We start from the raw sequence: 20,586 nt of genomic DNA on the forward strand, positions 1-20,586 counted from the left end.
AGTGACATCTGTTTTGTGGGAAATCATGGGAGTGTCATTCAAAATAAAATACAAAACATGTATTCAGGGCAGCCTTCTTGTGTAGGAGAGTTTACTGTGAAGCCTCAATTTTGGAATTCAGCAATAAACCATGTTTGTGTTAGGCTTTTAATATTTAAAAGAAGTTTCATAATCATAATAATTTTAAAATGTGTTCTAAGAACTAAAGAAACTAGTAGGCAGCAAGGAGATTCAATAGCGTATTTAGCTTATTAGATACCCCCAGTGGATCATTTTTAACACACCCTTCTCTCTATTGCAAAAAAACTATTTTTAATAATAATCATGAAATGAAACAAATGAAAAACAGAAAAACAATGCAGACAGTGAACATTATGTTATTAACTTTACATATACAATCAAGTCTGAATAAATTAATGAATGAACACACTGCAACTCTGCCATTACATTGGTTTGATTTTTTAAAATAGTTGTTCCAAGTCTATGCGATTTTCTGCTAGTAGCATGGTGTCATCTGTGAATCTTGATGTTCCTTCCTCCATTTTTTACGTCTCCATCCTCTAAATCTAATCCAACATTGGGTTGCTGTGAGTTTTCCGGGTTGCATGGCCATGTTCCAGAAGCATTATCTCCTGATGTTTCGCCCGCATCTATGGCAGGCATTCTCAGTTGTGAGGTCTGTTGGAAACTAAGCAAGTGGGGTTTATATATCTGTGGAATAATGTCCAGGGCGGGAGAAATAACTCTCATCTGTTGGAGGCAAGTGTGAATGTTTCAATTGGCCACCTTGATTAGCATTGAATGGCCTTGCAACTTCAAAGCCTGGCTGCTTCCTGCCTGGGGGGAATCCTTTATTGAGAGGTATTAGCTGGCCCTGACTGTTTCCTGTTTTGGAATTCTCATTTTCTGAGTTCTGTTTTTTATTTAGTAAATATGAGCTGAGTGTGGGAGTCATAGGGCCTTTTCACACAGCTGTATATAATCCACATTGAACTGGATTATATGGCAGTATGGACTCAGGATCCTTCCACACAGTCATATAACCCAGAATATCAAGGCAGAAAATCCCACAATATCTGCTTTGAACTAGGTTATCTGAGTCCACATTGCCATATGTTCCAGTTCAAAGCAGATAATGTGGGATCTTATTCAGCTGTGTGGAAGGGGCCTTGGAGGTCTACTTCCTGATGCATGCAGTGAATTTGATCCCTTACTGCCATTTTGGAAATCCAGGGCTGTAGCCAGAAAAAAAAAATCGAGGAAGTGGGATTCAAAACTTTTTTATTAGCAAATCATGAAGAGTAGTTTCATAACACAAAATAATTTAAATCATATGGTTCATTCTATATTTTTATATAGACTTAATTAAATCAAATTTCTAACTTAGTTACAAAGTTTTAAGTCTTAAAATTACTGAAAATGACTGTTAATTGGTAATTTGGAGTTACAAAAGAATACCACAACGTCTGTTGGAAACATTTGAAAACTTTATCAATACACTTTGACAGAAATCAGGCTCCATCAATAAACTTCGGGACACTCAAGAGTGCAAGTCCAGTCCATCTTTCTTGTCCTGCTGTACTTCTTATGTTTCAGAGTTGAAAACGACCTTTCATTTGTAGCTGTTGACACTGGCAATGTTGCAGAAATCTGAAGAAGTTTCTTCACATTCGGAAAAAAACCTGTCCATTACAGACAAGATATACTTCCAGTGCATTTGATGGTTTTTCTGCAGGTGCAATCTTCTTCCATTTTCTACACCACAGGTCAAATTCTTCCACTAGTGTGTCAGTATCTCAAAGGAATTCATTGTAAGGTTCTATGCCCTTGTTCAAGCTGGATTTTCAATGGCCACAATAAATAGGGAGGAACACTTGCAGCTCCTGAAATACTTCCCTGTGCCTTGTAAACCTTTCTTGAAGCTGGCTGCAGAAAAGGTCCAGAAATGGGACGTACACATTTAGCCTATAATATTCCATTGGTGTTGGTGAAGCTGCCTGCACGTTGCTTTTACAAGTTGGCCTTGAACAGATGTGAGAAATCCTCACTTCTCTACCACTGATCTTGCTGTGTCAAAAATCTCCTGATTTTTTTTCACAGATTCTGTGCACATCTCCCTAGCTTTTTCTAAGAGACTGTTATAGAATCATAGTATCATAGAGTTGGAAGAGACCTCATGGGCCATCCAGTGCAACCCCCTGACAAGAAGCAGGAAAATCGTATTCAAAGCACCCCCGACAGATGGCCATCCAGCCTGCTTAAAAGCCTCCAAAGAAAGAGCTTCCACCACACTCCGGGGCAGAGAGTTCCATTGCCAAACAGCTCTCTCTTCAACTGCGGTGCCCAGAACTGGACACAGTGTGATTCCAGGTGTGGTCTGACCAAGGCAGAATAGAGGGGGAGCATGACTTCCCTGGATCTAGACACTATACTCCTATTGATGCAGGCCAAAATCCTGTTGGCTTTTTTAGCAGCCGCATCACATTGTTGGCTCATGTTTAACTTGTTGTCCACAAGATCTTTTTCACATGTACTGTTGTCGAGCCAGGCGTCCCCCATTCTGTATCTTTGCATTCCATTTTTTCTGCCGAAGTGGAGTATCTTGCATTTGTCCTTGTTGAACTTCATTTTGTTAGTTTTGGCCCATCTCTCTAATCTGTTAAGATTGTTTTGAATTCTGCTCCTGTCTTCTGGAGTATTGGCTATCCCTTCCAATTTGGTGTCATCTGCAAACTTGATGATTATGCCTACTAACCCTTCATCTAGGGCATTAATAAAAATGTTGAACAGAACGGGGCCCAGGACGGAACCCTCCTTGTGGCACTCCACTCGTGACTTCTTTCCAGGATGAAGAAGATGCATTGGTGAGCACCCTTTGGGTTCATTCACTTAGCCAATTACAGATCCACCTAACTGTAGTTTTGTCTAACCCACATTTCAGTAGTTTGTTTGCCAGAAGGTCATGGGGGACCTTGTCGAAGGCCTTACTGAAAACCAGATACGTGTCACGACCCAGGCTGCAGAGCACCAATAACCATGCACAGAGACCAGAATCTATCTAATATCTTTATTAAAGAAATATATAAAGTCAATAAAAACAAGTGAAGAGTATAGTTCAAAAGCAGACCTTTCAGGTGAGGTCAAATATAGTCCAGAAATATATTGTCCAATATAAGATATTAAAGTCCAAAGTTATAATCCACTTGACCGAAACACACACCTTGCCAAGCAATGGTGTGGGGAATGACAGGGTCTTTAAAGTCCAAGGGAGCTTGACAACAAGGCTGGAAAATAGGCTTGAATCTTGGCTAGATCAAACTTGAAACAAGGCAAACATGAAACAAGAACTGAGTCCATAGAAGTCCGTGAAACAAGGCAAGGCTGGAATCTTGATCCGTGAAACAAGGCTAGGTTGAAAACTTGATCAGTGGAACAGGGAACTGGGGTACGAAGTCTACACAAGATCTCTCTCCTCAAGCTGAACAAATTGACTCCGCAAGGTTCCCCTTGCGGCAAAACCCCTATATAGGGTCCTGTTTTCCCGCCAATAGAACACTTTCCCTGGAGAACAAGAAGTGAAACCCAAACTGTGTCCAGATGCATGACTCCTTAGAATTTCCCAAAGGAAGCAGACCTAATCAGCTAATTGTCTGGCAGCGATTCTGAGGCTCCGGCGATTAGCCTCCCCCGCCCCTCTATCTCTATTATAATTGTCCTTTCGGGAAAACGGGGGAGAATTCTGCCCAAGGCTTGTTTGGTTAACTTCCTGAGGACAAACATCCTCCAGGTGGCGAGGCTCCGATTCAAGCTGAACCGATGGAAATCCCAAATTTTCCTCCTCATCTGCCACAATAGCACTAGGAACGGGACTACAAGGCCCATGAGACATCACAATACGCCACATCTACGGTGTTCCCTGCATCGACCCAGCTTGTAATCTACTCTTTGTAATGTTTTGCTAAGCTCAAAATTTGCTTGAGATAGCACTTGCAGTTCTGGAGGGACTAGTTTAATTTTTGCTTCTCATAGACTTAGCAAGGGGAATTGGTTAACCAGTTAAAATTCACGAGTTAACCATGAATTGTGTCCTTTGCTACATTCAGCAGGAGTCTACTGTATACCATGTAGCTGTGGACAAATGTACATAGGGACCACCAAAGGCAGCATTGGCCAAACACGAATCAAGGAATATGAAAGGCACTGCAGACTGACTCAACCAGAGAAGTCAGCCACAGGAGAGCACTTGAGGAACCAACCTGGACACCTCTGACAACTACCATGTCAGACTACACAGAGAAGCCACTGAAATCCACAAGCATGCAGACAATTTCAACATGAAAATGAACAAAATCTGGCTACCAGTATTTAAAAAACCCTCTAAAATCAGGACAGTAAATAAAGAACAACACTCAGAAGACAGGAGAATTCCAGACAAGAAACAATCCGGGTAGATAACATCTCTCAACAAAGGTTTCCCCCAGGCAGGAAACATCCAGGCTTTGAAGCTGCAAGGCTATTCAATGCTAATTAAGCTGGCCAATTGCAACATTCACACTTGCCTCCAACAGACAAAGAGTTCTTTCTCCCATCCTGGACTTTCCACAGATATATAAACCTCACTTGCCTGGTTTCCAACAGACAACCAATTCCCTCGGGGGATAGCTGCCAGAGATGTGGGCGTAACATCAGGAGAGAATGCTTCAGGAACATAGCCATACAGCCCGGAAAACTCACAGCAACCCAGAAACTCATAAAGTTAGGGAGCAGATCCCCCCTCCCTTTTCAAATCCTGACAAAAGAGGGAAAGGAAGTCCTAAGCATGAAACAAAACCTGGGAGGATTTCCCTTTGACTGGCCAAACAGGCCCTCCCTCCTCGCCCCCTCCACCGCACTCTCGCTCTCCAGCGGGGTAATCTGAGGTCAGGCAAGCACATCGTGTTCTTCCGTGACGCATGCGCAACGTAACCCTTAGGACGGCTCCCGCGGCGCACGCGCGGAGCAACCCCCACCTCCCTTCTCCTCCCCACCCGCCACTTTTGACGAAGAAGGGGAATCACCATTTTCCCCGCCATGGAGTATGACGCCATTGCGCATGCTCGTCAGCGGCCAGGGAAACACAAGGAGGGCTTCGCCGTCGCCCTCGTTGCGGTTTGTCCCTCAAGGAAGTGGCGCATGCGCAGTACAGCTTCTCCGATCTCGGCGGTGGTTGCTGCCGCTGCTGTTTTGCCGGTAAACTCGAGGGTGGCGCATGCGCGGTGCACCCGAAGGCAATTTCACCCCCCCTCCTTCCACAGGCCTGGTGGTTCTTACCGTCAGAAAGGGAGAGGCGAAACCATTTGCAGGGCGAAAGCGGGGGGAGTCGTGCTGAAGAGGATGAAGAGCGCGAGACAGTAAGCTGAGGCAGTAAGGAGGGTGGGGGCCATAGTCTCGCAGAGGGAGAAGGCGCTGTATGTGTTCAGGCGGTCAAGGGGCTTTGAGGTAAACTTTGACCTGAGGGACGGGGTTTCATAACGGAGAGGGAGGAAGAGGAGGCCTGCCCGTGCCTTTCCTCTCGGTGGCAGCCTGGCTGCCTGCCTCCCTAGGCGGCAATGAAGGATCCCGAAGGTCTCTCCAAATCGAGGTACCCCGAACAAGGGTGGTGGGCTTGGAAGCTCCTAATTGAAATGCTGACGCTGCAGGTAAGGAGGGATGTCCTTCTTGTTTGTGAGGGAATCCAGGGCATTGGACCAGTTAGAAGAGCGCCAGAAATAGTAATTCCTTCGGTATTTATACACAAATCCACTGCTTATTTACTACAAGTCCATTCTTTCCCTTGCACCCGCCGGCGGCCAACACACACGGTGGTGTGTCAAATCTTCGACCTCTTTCTGGGTATGTTTGACTTGCTGATTCCCGAAATGGCAAGGCCCCTTCTACACTGCCCTATACTCATCCGGATTATCAAGGCAGATCATCCACATTATCTGTTTTGAACTGGATTACACGAGGGCCCTTCCACACAGCCATATAACCCAGGATATCAAGGCCCTTAATCCCCAATATCTGCTTTGAACTGGATTATTTGAGGGTTCCTCCACACAGCCATAGAACCTCAGAATATCAAGGCCGATAATCCACATTATCTGCTTTGAACTGGATTATTTGAGGGCCCTTCCACACAGCCATAGAACCCAGAATATCAAGGCAGATCATCCACATTATCTGCTTTGAACTGGATTATTTGAGGGCCCTTCCACACAGCCATAGAACCCTAGGTTATCCAGGCCAATAATCCACATTACCTGCTCTATTTATTTATTTATTTATTTAGTGCCATAAGCACTGCATTATCTGCTTTGAACTGGATTAGCTGAGCTCTTCCACACAGCCATAGAACCCCAGGATATCAGGGCTGATAATCCACATTATCTGTTTTGAACTGGATTATCCAAGGGCCCTTCCACACAGCCATAGAACTCCAGGATATCGAGGCCGATCATCGTCTGACTTGAACTGGGTTATATGAGTCCATACTGCCATATAGTCCAGTTCAATGTAGATTTTGTAAAGCTATGTGGAAAAGGCATGAGTCCACACTGCCACATAATCCAGTTCAAAGCAGATAATGTAGATTTTATATGGCAGTGTAGAAGGGCCCTAAGAAATTAGATCTGATGCAGTTTATCCAATACAATTTTCTGAATCAGTACCTCAAATAGCCCCAGAAAAATGCTTAAAAACTAAGATGTGTTGTTCACCACAGTCAAATACCCTTCTCCACCTTCCCCTTATTGCCAAGGAGGGGATAGGACAAGATTGTTAGAACACCTTTACAGCATGCTGAAGTCTATGCAATTTGATTGTCAACCATGGGCCCTTCCACAGAGCAATATAATCCAGAATATCAATGCGGATAATCCACAGTATCTGCTTTGAACTGCTTTATCTGAGTCCATGCTGCCATATAATCCAGTTCAAAGCAGATAATGTGGGATTTTATACAGCTGTGTGGAAGGGGCCCATATTATCCTCTCCATGTAATATTACAGGCTGGATATCTTTTATCTGAAATGCTTGGCATCAGAAGTGTTTTGAACTCCCCCCCCCCTCGCTTGTTTTTGCATATGTATGCATAATGTGTTCTTAGAGATGGGATCCAAATCTCAACATAAAATTAATTTATGTTTCATATTATTTTATCCACAATATTTGTAATCTGTTTGCGCATGAAGCAAAGTTTGTGGATACTGAACCATCGGAAAGCAGAGGCTGAACCACCTAAGGAGGCAATTGTGGATTTTGGAGTCTTTCAGATTTTGGAATTGTGGATAAGGGATGCCCAACCGGTGTTTGTGGGTGTCTAATTTGTATAAAGTGGAATGCTTCCCGCTTCTCCAGCATTCTTTCCATTCTTTTTATAAACAATGCTCAAGAAAGGGTGCATTCCTAAGCAAAATTAGAAATAAATATTGCTCAATTCAGAGATTTTTTTACCAAGATTCAGCTAAGTACAGGCAGTCCCTGAGTTGCAAACATCCAATTTACAAACAAGTCATAGTTAAGAACAGGACTGAGACAACAGGAAGTGAGAGAAATCTACCACTCGGAAGGGAAATTCACTCCTGAAAGAGTTATCATGGGGAAAAGGGGGTCTCCACTGTAGGTTTCTCGGCAATCTTTGTTTCTACAACAAGCCAAAATTTTCAAAATCCAAATAGTTTGGGATCCATTTACTAAAATCTGTTAACAGTCATTGTATAAAGCACTGGGGTGGGCAGGACAAATTATAGCTCTGCCTTATTTTGTATATAGTGTTCTGTAAATGATTCTGCTTGCCTCAGATGTGTATATCATGGTTTATTAGTAGTCTTAGGGTTGATATCTTGTTGCTCTCCATTTAATTTAATTTCAAAAGCCTTTTGAAAACTATCAGTACTGATTCTGTCCCTGAGCGAAAGGAAGGAAGATTGAAAAAAGGGGGACAGATCACCTACTTTAAGGCTTATTCTCCCTCCATCCCCTTTGGGGTCTCTCTTCAACAGATTATTATTAAAGAAATGTAAACTTTAACAGAAAAAGGATCGCCCACTGATTTATTTACTTCTAAATTGGAAAAATACCTTTAATATGAAATAAAAATTGAGTCTGTTTTATCTTCAATACCTGAAAACTCTTTAGAGCTATAACTATTTGTGGTACAGCGAAAGTGAATTATTTGGGTGTGTTGTGCACACCATTATATCTTTTTAGGAATAATCTGTTTACTGTAACTCCGTACTGACAGCCATGTAATGTTGATAATACTTCCTCATGGCATGTGATCTGAGTGTACACAGTGGTGATTCCATTTTGTTGGGATATGTTGCAGTGTATTAATGTGTTTGAAAATTCTTTGACATTTGTAGCTGTGAATATTAATTTTATATTTTATTCCTGTGCTGCGGAATTTAACTGAGAGTCAGTGTTGTTGGATTATGGGTGTTTTTAGTATTGCAAAAAGATTTATACTTCTGAAAGAAACATTCTTCATCAGTCATTCAATGGTCTGAAGACCCTACTGCTTTAGCTATGCATGAATGTGTGTTTTATATAAGTCATATTCAGAAAATGTATTTATGAAATCTAATTGGCTCATCAGTATACAATACAGTATATACTTCTTCCTTGATCATATACCATATATATTATTTCCTTTTTTCCCACTCATTCTTTTTCTGTTTCTTTGCTTTGTAGTCCTACTTTTAAAAAATCCAATTAAAATAATTTTCACTTAGAGGAAACTGGCAATTCAACCTAAAGGACAGTATATGTGCTAATCCTGCAGATGAGACTGCTCTACTATGGCACCCAGCTGCATAGATTGGTTCACTTTTTGTGTCCTTTTCCAAAAGGGGGTACTAGACAGAGAAGGATAGACCATTTTATGCTGGGGGGGGGGGGGGAGTTGATGAACAAAAACAATTTTCCCCGGTTTCGCTGGTTATTTGCCCCCCCCCCACTTCCCATTTCATAAACAAGGGTTGTTTCCACAATGGCGACATGGGTGGGGGCAATAACAGGAAAACGGGGAATGGTTTTACTCCTTTAACACCCCCCCCCCAATAAAATGGACTATCCTTTTCTGTCTAGTGCACCCTTTTGGCCTCCACCCAGATAATGGAACAGTACCCAGCCTGTTTAATGTATAGAAACTTATGCTCTAACTTGTGAACTACAAGATATGGTGTTGGATGATTGCAAGGCAAACTGCAAGTAATATATGACAAAATAGAAAGGCAAGCAGCACCAGTGTAAGTAGCCCTTTTATTATTGATTTATTTATTTCTATCCCACTTTTCTCCCATGGTGGGACTCAAAGCGGTGTACAGCATGTAAAATCAAGACAATTACAAACAAAATATCCCTTTGATGGGATATTGTAATTCCTCTTCCTCAATATAGAGGTAGATATTATAGTTTTATACTGTAAGTCACTTTGAATGTTTAATATTATTTCAGTGACTTCACTGTTACGATTCCATTAAGAATAAAAAGCACGTTTGTCCAAGAGCCATTGATTGTTGCCATGCAGATAAAAAATTGCAGCATGCTAGTGTATTTTATCTTGTGTTAAAAATGTTTTTTGTTTTGTTGTTATGTGCCTTCAGGCTTATTCTATTATAGAGCTTCCTTGACAAGATTTATTTAGAAGAGGGTTGCCATTGCTTTCCTCATGAGCTAATATATAAGAATTTTTTGCAGTGTTTCAAAAAAGCACATGCGATCATTTTTTAACAAATGGAATAACAGATCATAATGCACACATAATATTTTATCAGGAAACTAGGAGATTACAATATCAATTTTAAAAATTCAGTACTCTGGCAAACAGCTTGGTTCAGTAAAAAACCAAACACTCCATGTTACCATGTGAGAAGATTCTAAGGCTGGGGCATCAAGTATTTATAAATAGCATTATTTGTATGAACTGCTCATTGAACATAAGTGCTTGCACATTTTGTAGCAATGTGGATTTTTTCCTTCTGACTTGTTTGGTTATTTATAATGTTATTCTATACACTTATATATAGGTCTAGTAATGTCAGTTAAAAAAAGCCCTCAAAAACCTTGGTTAACTTATCAATGAGTCATTAGTCTTTTGCATTTGTATGGAATTGCTATCCATTTTATTTTGTTTCATTCGTTTTGCCCCATTTTTGTTTTGATTTGCCGCTTCTAAAAATGGGACTTCTATTTGAATGGGATATGTCAGAAAGAACAAAAATTTTTGGACCATTGGCGGCAATGGGAAGGCTTCCAAGGCTCTCTCTCCCCTCAGTTTTAGGGCTAGAGGGGTGAAAATCATCATACATGGAGGGCATATTGACCCCTTTTAGCCCACCAACTTTAAAAAAGTTTTCTAAACAGAAGGTAGAAGCCCAACCATTTCTTTCCTTTGAAAAAAATTGTTTTTTTTTTAAAAAAAAACTAATACTACCCAGGGGGAGGAAAAAAAAAGGGGTGGGTGGGTTAAACAAAGAATTAAGATAAAAATAGAAGCTACAGAGATCCTCTTCTTTCCCCCGCCCTGAAGCCCCGTGCACACTCCCCAGCCAAACCCACCCCACCCCTTCAACAATCCCAGCCCCCCTCCCTTCAAAGAAAGAATAAAAAAATAGAAGCCAAGCAGCCAAGCTTTTTGAAATTTAGGTACAAACACTTCTCTTTACCCTGGCAGCAAGGCAAGGAAGGAAGGCAAGGCAAGAGGTAAGGCAACAAGGCAGCAAGCAAGCACACTAGCACAGAGACTGAGCGAGCAGGAGCAAGCCAGGCAGCCATCCAACACCAGCAAAGGACATGCCCACAATGGGCGCTTTGGGGGTGGCTGCCCCATTAAATACCCTGGCAATGTCACAGTTTCCTTGGCCTCTGATTGGCCAAAAGCCCCAAAAATCACCTCCTCCTGGGCTGCGTGAGGAAAGCCATGCGGCCAGAAAACCAAACAAAAAAACGGAAAGTGTAACTTTCTCTTTCGTTGCGCCTTTTGTTTCATCTGAAAATGGGCTCTTTCTTTTCATGCCATCTGAATGGATGGTACAAAACAAATACCCGAATGAAACAAATGGAACAAATACCGCACACACCTCTAGTGTGAGTACTGTACCTTAACACTTATTTTAAAAAGAACCATCGTCTTCTCTGAGGAGAGTGGTGAGAGCTTCTTAGCCCATCCCAGGAGAATCATAAAAAAGCACAAATATCATCTGCTGTCTTTACTATGGTGCTGCTTCTGACATTTTTTCATGCCTGGGCGGGAAGTGTGGTCTACCAGGGATGGCTGACTCCTAAGGTGGCATTGGTGTTTTCCTCTCCGCAGAATAATCCTCAACTTATCCACGGGTCGTAATTTGACACAAAACTTGACTTATACATGAGGTCAACTTATACATGACATATATGGTATATATATATATTTGTAGATGTTCAAATGTTTTTCTGCCAGACCTTTGAATATTATTAATATTTATGCCGTGTATTTGTTTGAACAGTTCACCTAGATTATTTTACCATCTTGCCTTCTTCCAGCTATAAATAAAGGTTTTAAGGTGTGGCAATGAGCACATTTATGGGTCACAGTGATATTGAATTCTCTATTACACATATTGTATTTTTGTTTTTTAAGATGCTAATCTCTAATTTGGCTGTTGATTTATATCGTACTTAACTGAAACATACTACTTTTGCTTTAGTTTACTATTTTAAGAATTCATACAAGCCCTTGTCAGATTGGAAATTAATATGTATTGGAGTTCTTCAGTATACATAAGGTATTTTCATTCGTCGTTAGCAAGTATGAATAGCCAACAAATTCTTTAAAAAGACATTATCATAATTGTGTTTTTATGCTCCTGCATTATGAAACATTTTGATTTGTTTATATCGTTGTCATCATCTATATAACACCAACATTACACTTAGTACTTTTCAATTAAAGGAACAATAAACTGTTCTGTGTCCTTAGGATTACAATCTAATTAAGACATGACATAAAAAGAAAAGGGGATGGCAGTGTGGGGCAATTAAGTCCTAAGCATGATATGGCTGTGTTTGTCATATGCAAAATTATGCCCATACAAGCTGGATACTAAAGTTTTCAGTCTCATATCAACAGAATTACATGTAGTTGGAGTGCAATCCTATACAATTTTACTCAAAACTGAATTCTACTGAGATCAGTGTTAACTATTTCTAGTTTAGGATTGCATTGCTATCTGCGGAAATATCTAGTTAATATTCAAAACATTCCCTATACATACATTTAAACTTTTGGTCCTGATTTTTAAAGCTTGCATTTACTTTTTTAATGATGCAGTTTTACATACCTAATAGGTTTGCATGTAATTAGGATTAACTATGTTTGTCTGGACTTTTCTCCTGAGTGCTGAAATAACTGCTTGCTTTTGATTTTGGTATTTCATTACTGGACCATAAAGGCATCTATGTGGCCTAAATTAGATATGAAGTAATATATTTTCATATATGAAAGTAAACTTCTTAATGAAAGTGTTTTTTGAAATAAGGAAACTTGAAAGAGAGAAGATGTCATTATGGTATCCCATTTTGGGAGAAAGGTAAGGCATACAATACAATAATAAATAAAGTAATTTTTCCATTACTATCATTCTGGGAGAGAAGTGGGGTATAAATCTAATAAAAAGGCCAGCTTGCAATTGCCTGAATATTTCTTAATGTCTTTCTGAAGAGGAGACTATTTTTTTTAAAAAAAAGCTCACGTAAAGAATACCAAATTAGCCCCATTTCTTGCACTTCAGATTTGGTAGATTCTTTCCTCTACCCTTGCCCCCACCTGCAATTTGTAGGGAGAAGTGAATGGGAAACTAGCCAAGACAGTGTGCAAAAGCCGAGGACTTTGCCTAAGTTGTTAGCTTTACATTGGAGGTGTTTCAGCATGTTCAATGTTTCATTGTCTTTAACAGGGCTAGACAAGCCTTTTTCTCTCAAGAGTTTCTCTGCTGGAGAAGAGAATGATCATCTGTAGAGAGACCTTCACATTGGTAGAGTGCCTTTGACGTTCAATTGAGGGTCATGTGAGATTAAGTTGAGAGCCACAGATTGCCAATCCCGTGTGTTTTGTATTTTCCCAACTTTTAACAACACGATGTAACATTAAATGTTCAACATTAACACCAAAGTTTCCAAAATCAGCAAAGCCAGCACTTTGTTACACAATAAAACAAAATCTTCACTCTTATTTTCTTTGTACAGTGAGTCTTAAAAAGCCTTCCATGCTCAATTCTTAGAGTTATAGTTTGAAAAAGTATTCCCAGCTAGTGAATTAGGAAGAATAAATTAGTAAACCCGCCTACACTTCCCAGAATCCATCTGAAGGATTCTCACTTGGGAGGTTTCTGTTCTCCTCCAACTTGGAGAATATGTAAAAGTGTCTGAATGAGAATGGGCAGAACTGGTGCAGAATGGTTAGGTACTAAGGTGAAATAGATGGCATGTATATGGTATAGGATTGAGTTTGTAATGTCTTGAAAGCTCCTGAAGTGACCTAACTTCCTTTCCTCATACCCAACAGTAGTAACGGGAAAATTAAACAAAGATATGTACAACAGGTGACACAAACTTTTGAAGGGATGTATAGATTGCAACCTGGTAATATGAAGACTAGTTACCTGTATTTATTTAAAATACACATATTAATTTACAAACATTAATTTAGGCTTCATCAGAATATTTCTCTCTCATTTAATACTCAGGTTTTCATCTTCTGATGCTTATAGATTATACATAGCAGCTTTCAACAATTAAGGCTATTAATAAAATTTCAAAAAAAAACATCATTATAAAAACAGATACAGAAGATAAAACATTTATCATAACTAATAGAGCACATCGTTTCTCTAGGTGCAATCGTTTCCATTCTTTGTCCTTGCTTGTACTGATGTTATTTTTCATTCTGTTTCTTTAAAGTTATCAGTTGAAGATTGTATGCTTCAAGGATTTTTTTGTACATAGTTATTGGTTGGTTATGTGATATTTATTCGTATATCAGTATGTATGGAATGGCAGTTTCTATCTCATGTATCCCCTTAAATGTGGAAACATAGGATACATATGAAAAATATATGGTTGCAATTAACTAAGGAGATATGCAGATTACTTAAAATATAATTAATCTACACACTTCACCATGTGGAAATCATGTTTGTAACTTTGGAATTGCCTGTATTTTAAAATTGTACCTTTCAGTTTTAACTATTTTAGTATAATGAATTGGATTATGAGGCTTGATCTTAGGCTACTGAAAACGTAGGTATATTCAGATACCACATTTTGTATTAGCCAAAGGTACATTATTGTATGTACAGGTAGCTGATCTATGTCTGACATTTAAATTACCACTATTATTATTATGGCACTTACCATTAAGTATATTTCAGAGAGTCTTCTTTAGCCAAATATTTTATGACATGGTCGTGTTTATAGTAGGAATTGGCATTTTTTAAATCTTGAACATTAGATAAAGCCAGATTTATGTGTACCGAGCACTAGGCTTTCCAATATATACATCCAGTTTCCAGTTCTGTCATGCCATTTACAAATTATATTATACTCACAAAAACTTAATTCTGGAACTGTGCACAATGTATGTTCTGCTTTAATTTCTACTAGCATGCATAGGGTTGAAAACGCCAAATAGACTACTCAGAGGGGAATAAGCAACAGAACTCAGCAAGTGCATTGTTTTTTTCTGGTAACATTAAGTCAACTTTAAACCATATTTCTTTTTCAACTCCAACTTGGCTATAGAATCAGGTTTTTATTGAATAGGGCAGTGCAATAACAGATCTGGAAAATATGGAATTGACTATGGATGACGTAGTTTTACGTGTAATTTTTTAAAATGTTAAATGTCTGCTTTTAATATAATTAAAATGTAATTTTAATGTTTGTATTATATGTTTTAAGGCATTGGATATTACCTCCTTGAGTCCCCTTCAGGATAGAGAAAGGCAGGGTAGAAATAGAGCAAATATAAATAAATAAATAAATATCAATATTTTTATATTGTTAATCTTTGAAATCCAGTGTAAACAGTCAGCTGAGGAAAAACAGACTTGGGTATTTTCCCATGTGTGGAAATCTGCTTCAAACACTAGGTAGCATTAATAATAACTTTATTCATTAAGAGCTAAGGCCTCTCCTGCACTTAAAATGGCCTCGGGGGATGAAAACATGTTAGTCTCATAGAAGACTGATGATTTTTTTGTTCTTTTCAGTGAGGAGATGCAGTCCTCCAATATCTTCTAGGGAGCTAATGTAGGCCCCTTGATTCTAATTATTTACATTATTCAGGTGACATATTATTGTGTGAAGGTAAATATGTAGCACAGAATGCACAGACAAAAATGTCGATTGCTTTTTCTCTTGATGGTGAACCTCTCTATGGCATATGCTTGAAGATTTTTAAAAGGCAGGGTGCTCTGTTGTATCTGTTCCAGCATTGACACCCTTTTGGGTCCAAAGAATCACCTGGAAGCTTATACTCATTACCACTGATAAGTTTTGTACACCCTGCTTAGAAGCCTTACTAGTTATCACAGATTTCTTGCTGAGATAACACAGACATTTACTACCTGTAGATGAAATAGTCATATTGCTAAACTCTGAGTTTCCTCTCTTGAATTCTGGTCAAAATATTTGATGCAGCACAATGGTAGAACTGATGGCTTAGGAGTTCTAATGTGTCCTGTGTTACTGTGTTGATTAAAAGAGTTTTGAATGTTTGGTATAGTTTCTGAAACGTATTGACTGCAGAATATACCTCAAAATGTACACCATTGGTTGCCATGGCCCAGTAATAGATTTTACATATTTATTCATGATGATTAAGTGATTTGGAAATCTAAGGAGCCCTCATAATTTCAAATATAGAGGCCTGAAAATAAATCAGGGTACTTAGATAATCCAGTTCAGCAGCATGCAACACTGGAGCTTAGTTGATATGCTACTACCCTGTTTCCCCGAAAATAAGACAGGGTCTTATATTAATTTTTGCTCCCAAAGATACACTGGGTCTTATTTTCAGGGGATGTCTTATTTTTCCATCAAGAAGAGCTCACATTTATTGTTGAACAACAAAATGAACATTTATTATATACTGTAAAGTAGTTGTCATCACAAAACAGCATAACCAGACAAACTATGAATCCTATCAAGAATTTCTTGTTACTACCATTATTTACATGTACAACAATCTATGGTACCTCTTGCAGTTTAGGTTTCACAAAGTTTCCATGCTGATTTCTCTCTATTCTAGTTTCAATGTAGTCATGAATGATGAATAATATAATATACTATAATAATAATATGATAATATAATAATAATATAATGATATACAATATATTAATGAGATAATATAATAATAGGCTATAATAATAACAGAATATGATAACAATATGGTATTAATAGGATAATATAATAATGGGATATAATAACAGAATAGCATAATAATACGATAATATAATAGAATAATAGAATGGAATAGAATGATATAAAATATATTAATAGGATAATATAAAATGGAATATAATAATAACAGAATATGCTAATAATAAAAAATAATAATATGATAATATAATAGAATAATAGTATAGAATGATATAAAATATATTAATAGGATAATATAAAATGGAATATAATAATAACAGAATAATAATATAATAGTATGAAAATATAATAGAATAATAATATAATGATATAATAATAATAGAAAAATATAATATAATGATATAAAATATATTAATAGGATAATATAATAATGGGATATAATAATAGTAACAGAATATGATGATAATAATATGGTAATAGAATAATAGTATAAAATAATAAGTTTCATGGCATAGGATAGGAATAAAGATGAGAGAAGAATCCCAATACGTCCTGTACCTTTAAGAAGCAGAAGGAGCAGGACGAGTGGAAAGGGTGTTCAAGCCCTCTTCCTTCCCTCCCACCCTCCCTTGCCCTGGCTCCAGGAGCCAATCAGAAGCCTTGGGGGCGAAGGGAGCATGGCCAGGATGGAGCCTTGTCTCGGAAGGAAGAAATGGCAGCGCAGCAGCAGCCACGGAAGGTTCTTCAAGCTGGGCTTGACAGGCAAGGCAAGGCCAGCCAGGGAGGCACAGAAAGCAAGCACTTTCTCTCCCTCCCTCCGGTGTGTATGAGTGCTGCTTTAGCCCTCCAGCCATGCTTCACAATGGAACTCTGCTGCAGCCTTAGTTGCTAGGTCTTACTTTCAGGGGAGGCCTTATATTTGGCAATCCCCCCTAACCCCTACTAGGTCTTATTTTTTGGGGAGGTCTTATTTTAGGGGAAACACGGTAGCAGCATGGTGCTTCTGGGAGCTTGTTGATATGCTGATATATGCAGTGAGTATATCACAGAATGATAAAATCAGAGACTTTGTTCTTCAATAATTAAATGTTTAACCTTTAAAAATTACACAAACTATAAATGGTTTGGTTGAGTTGTATACATATTTTGGTAATCAGATTACCAAATGAGGGTTTTCTCTTTGTTATTTAATAATTTAAATTAGTCCACACTGTAGTAGCAGAGGAAACTTTCTCCTCTTTTTAAGAAGCTATTAGTGTCATGGAAATTGGGATCTTGACCTTCTAAAGCTGCAGAAGCACTATAGCTATAAAACTACTGTATTAATTGGGCTTTATTTCTAACTGTGCGCCTCTCCAAAACTTGGGAACCAAAAACTGACATACACTGCTGTTATAAAATAATACTTCGTGCTAGTAAATGAGGCAGCAGGTGATCTACTGGAGAAGAAAGCATCCCAGTCATTTACTTGATGGTTACAAGCATCTCTTAGAGCAGATGGTGCAGTTGGGCCCCACAACAAGGAGGTGAGGACCAACACGACTGAAGTGATTGGATAGCAAGTGCTCCTGTTGCCCGAGGACAGTGGTTCTCAACCTGTGGGTCCCTGGGTGTTTTGGCCTACAACTCCTAGAAATCCCAGCCAGTTTACTAGCTGTTAGGATTTCTGGGAGTTGAAGGCCAAAACATCAGGGGACCCACAGGTTGAGAACCACTGCTCTAGGAGGAGGTAGCTGGAAGATGGGTCTCTGAGGATATATGGGAGATCAAGGTAAGGGAAATGACCTTTGCAAGCATGACTCATTTGCCATCCTATGGGAATAGTCCAGGCACATTGAAAAGTTTACTCCCTGGACTGTTCCCAGCCTTTGAATGTCAGGCCAATATGAAACTGTTAACCAGGGACTGTTGTACACAAAATAACTACAGTAGAATCTCGCTTATACAAGCCTCGCTTATACAAGTTTCTGGATTATCCAAGCCATTTTTGTAGTCAATGTTTTCAATATATCATATTTTGGTGCTAAATTTGTAAATACAGTAATTACAACAACATTATTGTGTATTGAACTGCTTTTTCTGTCAAATTTGTTGTAAAACATGATGTTTTGGTGCTTAATTTGTAAAATCATAACCTAATTTGATGTTTAATAGGCTTTTCCTTAATCCCTCCTTATTATCCAAGATATTCGCTTATCCAAGCTTCTGCCGGCCCGTTTAGCTTGGATAAGTGAGACTCTACTGTATTTTCAATGCCATTGCTCAGCTCTTAACGTTAGGTCAGTATTCTCATAAGAATTCCAAACCACTTCTGCTTTTTGGCAGAGCCACACCCACTGCGCATGGGTCTTAGATCTAAAATTTAGGCAGTACTTCATTGCAGGGCTTATTTGTATTGGTGCTATGCATCTATTTCCCAATCCATATGGTTCATGGTTATTCAAACTGGGGAAAATGTCAAAAAGCTGTGTGATATTGGTTTGCTCTCCAAAATACATAAACTCACCCTTGAAAACCGTGTGTTTATTTGATGTATACAAAACATTTCCCTGAGGATATTTCTAACTTGTCTTCCCGTGTTTCTTTATTCTTTCTCACTTTTTTTTCCTTTCCAAGATTACACTTGGTTTACAAGGCAAATTCAAATTTTTGCTTTATGGTAAGAAACTTGTTTGAGAGAAAACTTTGTGGTTGCATAACAGTTGCAACTGGAAGATATCAAGTAAATTGCTTAGACAAAAAGACTGAAGTGTTCCAACAACTACTATACAATTGAAGTAGAGAGCAGAAGACTGACTTGAAAGGGCTAGTAAACAATATTATGTAGGCCTAATTCACTTTACTATTCAAATTTGGCAGTTGATAGAGTATTGAGAAATTATTTTTCTCTTCCTAGATAAATAAGCACCCATTCAATTGTGTATTACCCTTCCTAAGGATACCTGTCTAGTATGTATATTGTCCTTTAGGTCCAAAATAAAGCACAACTCGCTGACTAAAAAGTGATTATTTGCAGCACAAGCTGTCTTGAAATCAGAATGGATTAGAAAAGCTTTAAGGGTGCTTTAAATAGACTGATGAACTGATACAAAAGCAAAAGAAAGAATTGGTGTATTGGATTAATAAATAAAAGGTTAGGTAAAGGTTTTCCCCTGATGTTAAATCCAGTCGTGACCAACTCTGAGGGTTGGTGCACATCTCCATTTCTAAGCTGAAAAGCCGGCGTTGTCCGTAGACACCTCCAAGGTCATGTGGCCAGCATGACTGCATGGAGCGCCGTTACCTTCACACCAGAGCGGTACCTATTTATCTACTCACATTTGCATGTTTTCAAACTGCTAGGTTGGCAGGAGCTGAGGCTAACAGCAGGCGCTCATTCCGCTCCCAGGATTTGAACCTGGGACCTTTCGGTCTGCAAGTTCAGCAGCTAAGTGCTTTAACACACTGCGCCACCACCAGGGGCCGGATTAATAAATAGGAAACTTTAAATACCCACATTTGACTTTGCACTTGTGATTAGTTTGATGCATCAACACCTTGAAACAAAGTTAGACAACTGTCCGAATCAGATAAATCTATCCCATCTGAGTCAGGCTTTAGCCATTGTGTGCCTAGAGAAGTCCCTATGGGGAGAAAGGCAGGATATAAATAAATTTTAAAAAAACCCCAAGGCCCTTGCCACAGTACACTCTTCCAGTCCCTGAAGTCTGTCCATTCCATGTCTGTGTGGAAGAACTGCCAATAGCTCAATTCCTCATTACCCACACCCAATTTCAAATCGTGGCCACTGCATTAATTAGAAGCATCTTCTACCTAGTATTGGACAATGGTACTGTTCTGCCCCCCCCCCCCCCAAGCTAATTTTTGAGTGCCCAATTCTTGGTGGGAACAGAGTTAGAAACTTACTAAAATGTGTAATAATAAACAAAAATAATGTAATTGTAAGAAAGATCAGTACCTAACTTCTCCCAGGTACTGTGATCTCAAACTCACGTATTTCCTTACATTAAAAGGATTGCTTTCTTTAAAAAAAAACAAAATTATTTGTTTGAAGGGTTTTGGGTTGATGTTGAACATTTTATTGAAAATCTTAGCATGCATTGCAAGTAAAGCTTTCCTGAAAAGTGCCCACCTAGCTTTTATTCATTGATCCCCAAAGAAAGAATCCATCACTTTCCAAGGCAGTATGTTTCACTGTCGGAACA

At 38.9% G+C, this 20,586-nt stretch overlaps 1 protein-coding gene across 2 annotated transcripts in view; it reads left to right on the forward strand.

Annotated features, from left to right (window-relative positions):
- Positions 1 to 5,182: 5,182 nt before the first annotated feature.
- The window catches only part of clock (clock circadian regulator), a 57,545-nt gene continuing 42,141 nt past the window's right edge, over positions 5,183 to 20,586 (forward strand). Inside the window, exon 1 of one of the 2 annotated variants that reach the window (XM_008111683.3) lies at positions 5,183 to 5,390. The gene's annotated coding sequence lies outside the window, so the exon portion shown is untranslated. The other variant, XM_008111684.3, reaches the window with a different exon arrangement.

Source organism: Anolis carolinensis, chromosome 5 (assembly GCF_035594765.1).
Source record: "Anolis carolinensis isolate JA03-04 chromosome 5, rAnoCar3.1.pri, whole genome shotgun sequence".
Taxonomy (NCBI): domain Eukaryota; kingdom Metazoa; phylum Chordata; class Lepidosauria; order Squamata; family Dactyloidae; genus Anolis; species Anolis carolinensis.